A 4034-nucleotide genomic window follows, 5' to 3' on the forward strand; every position below is an offset into this window, starting at 1 on the left:
ATCATTCTTTCAAGAGCCAACAATTTTAACATTCATAAACAACAAGATCAAAAGACATATGCACTGTTCAAGCATTCATTCAGAAAACAAAAGTATTGCCACCACATCAATGTAATTAAACTAAATTCAAGGATAAATTCGAAATTCATGTACTTCTTGTTCTTTTGAATTAAAACATTTTTCTTTTAAGAGAGGTGAAGGATTAATGGAATTTATTCATAGCTTTAAGGCATAGTTACTACATACTAATGATCATGAAGTAAAGACACAAAACATAGATAAACACAACATTAAAAACCGAAAAGCAGAAAGAAATAAGAACAAGGAATGAATCCACCTGAGTGAGGGTGGCGCCTTCTTGAAGGTCCAATGGTGCCCTTTGAGCTCCTCTATGTCTCTTCCTTGCTTCTGTTGAATGATTCCTAGTAATTTTGGTGTTTTTACCCTTAGTTGCTTCCAATGTTTGTGTGGAGGACAACTTATCCCCTGAGGTATCTCAGGGATCTCTTGATTTGCAGCCACATGTTCTACCACTGAGCTATGACGGCTTTATATGAGTCTTTCCATCTCCCAAGACTCAGAGGTGGAAGCTTTTGTCTTTCCTTTGAGGTTTCTCTGGCCTTAGGTGCCATTAATGGTAATGGAAAAGCAAAAAAGCTATGCTTTTACCACACCAAACTTAAAATATTGCTCGCCCTCGAGCAAGAGAAGAAAAAAGAGAGGAAGAAGAAGAAGAAGAAAATGGAGGTGAGTGAGGGGAGATGGATTCGGCTATATGGGTGGAATTGGGTGGGAAAGAGAAGTTGAATTGTAAAGGTAGGTGGGGTGTATGGGGAAGAGTGGATAGATGTAGGTGGTGAATGAAAAACAGAAGGGATGACCATGAATGGAAAGAGAGAGGGCGAGGTAGGTGGGGATCCTGTGAGGTCCACAGATCCTGAGGTGTCAAGGAATTCCATCCCTGCACCAAATAGGCATGTAAAATGCCTTTGCACACCATTCTGGCGTTTAAACGCCCATTGGTGCACATTCTGGGCGTTCAACGCCCATGTAAAGCATGTTTCTGGCGTTGAACGCCAGTTTCATGCTTGTTACTGGCGTTCAGCGCCAGTTTTTCCTCTCTGGGCACATTCCTGGCGTTCAGCGCCAGAATGTTGCTTGTTTCTGGCGTTCAGCGCCAGAATGGTGCTCTGTTCTGGCGTTGAACACCAGCCAGATGCATCTTGCTGGCGTTGAACGCCAGCCTGTGCTTCCTCCAGGGTGCGATTTTTTTCTTCTGCTATTTTTGATTTTGTTTTTAATTTTTATGATTTTTTCGTGACTCCTCATGATCATGTACCTAATAAAACACAAAATAACAATAATATAGAATAAAATAAAAATTAGATAAATAAAATTGGGTTGCCTCCCAACAAGCGCTTCTTTAATGTCAATAGCTTGACAGTGGCTCTCATGGAGCCACAAGGTGATCAGGTCAATGTTGTATAGTTGCCAACACCAAACTTAAAGTTTGGATATGGGGTCTTAACACCAAACTTAGAGTTTGGTTGTTGCCTCACAACACCAAACTTAGAGTTTGACTGTGTGGGCTCTTCTTGACTCTGAACTGAGAGAAGGTCTTCATGCTTACTCTCTTTTGTCACAGAGGGATGGCCATGTGCCTTAAGCACAAGGTAGTCTCCATTTAATTGAAGAACTAATTCACCTCTGTTGACATCTATCACAGCTCCTGCTGTGGCTAGGAAAGGTCTTCCAAGAATGATGCAATCATCCTCTTCCTTCCTAGTGTCTAAGATTATGAAATCAGCAGGGTTGTAAAGGCCTTCAACCTTTACTAGCACGTCCTCTACAATTCCATAAGCCTGTCTCAATGACTTGTCTGCCAGTTGTAATGAGAACAAGGTAGGTTGTACCTCAATGATCCCCAGCTTCTCTATTACAGAGAGTGGCATAAGATTTATCCCTGACCCCAGATCACACAGAGCTTTTTCAAAGATCATGGTGCCTATGGTACAAGGTATTAAGAACTTGCCAGGATCTTGTTTCTTTTGAGGTAGAATTTTCTGAATCCAAGTATCCAGTTCATTAATGAGCAAGGGAGGTTCACTTTCCCAAGTCCCATTACCAAATAACTTGGCATTCAGCTTCATGATAGCTCCTAAATATTGAGCAACTTGCTCTCCAGTCACATCTTCATCCTCTTCTGAGGATGAATAGTCTTCAGAGCTCATGAATGGCAGAAGGAGATTCAATAGAATCTCTATGGTTTCTGTACGAGCCTCAGATTCCTTTGGATCCTTAATAGGAACCTCCTTCTTGCTTGAGGAACGTCCCAGGAGGTCTTCCTCACTAGGATTTTCGTCCTCCTCCTCCCTTGTGCATTCGGCCATATTGACTATGTCAATGGCCTTGCACTCTCCTTTTGGATTCTCTTCTGTATTGCTTGGGAGAATGCTGGGAGGAGTTTCAATGACTTTCTTACTCAGCTGGCCCACTTGTGCCTCCAGATTTCTGATGGAGGATCTTGTTTCACTCATGAAACTGAAAGTGGCTTTTGACAGATCAAAGACTACATTGGCTAAATTAGAGGTGTTTTGTTCAGAATTCTCTGTCTGTTGCTGAGAAGATGATGGATATGGCTTGCTATTGTTCAGCCTGTTGCGTCCACCATTGTTAAAGCCTTGTTGAGGCTTTTGTTGATCCTTCCATGAGAAATTTGGATGATTTCTCCATGATGAGTTATAGGTGTTTCCATAAGGTTCACCCATGTAATTAACCTCTGCCATGGCAGGGTTCTTAGGATCATAAGCTTCTTCAGAAGCTGCCTCTCTAGTACTGTTGGATGCATGTTGCCATCCATTCAGATTTTGAGAGATCATGTTGACCTGTTGAGTCAACACTTTGTTCTGAACCAATATGGCATTCAGAGCATCAATTTCAAGAACTCCTTTCTTCTGAGGTATCCCATTGTTCACGGAATTCCTCTCAGAAGTGTACATGAATTGGTTGTTTGCAACCATGTCAATGAGTTCTTGAGCCTCTTCAGGCGTTTTCTTCAGGTGAATAGATCCACCTGCAGAATGGTCCAATGACATTTTCGAAAATTCAGAGAGACCATAATAGAATATATCTAAAATGGTCCATTCTGAAAACATGTCAGATGGACATCTTTTGGTCAGCTGCTTGTATCTTTCCCAAGCTTTATAGAGGGATTCACCATCTTTTTGTTTGAAGGTTTGAACATCCACTCTGAGCTTGCTCAGCTTTTGAGGAGGAAAGAATTTATCCAAGAAGGCAGTGACCAGCTTATCCCATGAGTCCAGGCTATCCTTGGGTTGTGAATCCAACCATATTCTAGCTCTGTCTCTTACAGCAAAAGGGAAAAGCATGAGTCTGTAGACTTCAGGATCAACTCCATTCGTCTTTACAGTCTCACAGATCTGCAAGAACTCAGTTAAAAACTGATAAGGATCTTCAGATGGAAGTCCATAAAACTTGCAGTTTTGTTACATTAAGGCAACTAGCTGAGGCTTAAGCTCAAAATTATTGGCTCCAATGGCAGGAATGGAGATGCTTCTTCCATCAAATTTGGATGTTAGCTTAGTGAAGTCACCAAGCATTCTCCTTGCATTATTATTATTTTTGGCTGCCATCTCCTTCTCTTGTTCTAATGTTTCTGAAAGGTTACCTTTAGAATAATGTAATTTAGCTTCTCTTAATTTCCTCTTCAAAGTCCTTTCAGGTTCTAGATCTATTTCAACAAGAGTGCCTTTTTCCCTGTTCCTGCTCATATGAAAGAGAAGAGAACAAGAAAAGAAAGAGGAATCCTCTATGTCACAGTATAGAGATTCCTTTATGTTAGTAGAAAAAGAGAGGGGGTAGAAGAATGAAGAAGAATTCGGATTTTTAGATGGAGAGAGGTGAAGAGAAGTGTTAGTAAACAAATAATTAAATAGAAGAAGAAAAGAGAATTTCGAAAATAATTTTAAAAAGGGGTTAGTGATTTTCGAAAATTAGAGATAAATGTAATTGAA

The 4034-nt window shown here is 40.6% G+C and overlaps 1 non-coding gene across 1 annotated transcript; it reads left to right on the plus strand.

The window, feature by feature from the left end:
- The first annotated feature begins 3153 nt into the window (after positions 1 to 3153).
- On the plus strand, positions 3154 to 3257 carry LOC130971266 (small nucleolar RNA R71). Its single transcript, XR_009082494.1, has one exon. It is a non-coding gene; the product is annotated as a small nucleolar RNA R71 (small nucleolar RNA).
- Positions 3258 to 4034: the final 777 nt, after the last annotated feature.

Source organism: Arachis stenosperma, chromosome 3 (genome assembly GCF_014773155.1).
Source record: "Arachis stenosperma cultivar V10309 chromosome 3, arast.V10309.gnm1.PFL2, whole genome shotgun sequence".
Taxonomy (NCBI): Eukaryota; Viridiplantae; Streptophyta; class Magnoliopsida; order Fabales; family Fabaceae; genus Arachis; species Arachis stenosperma.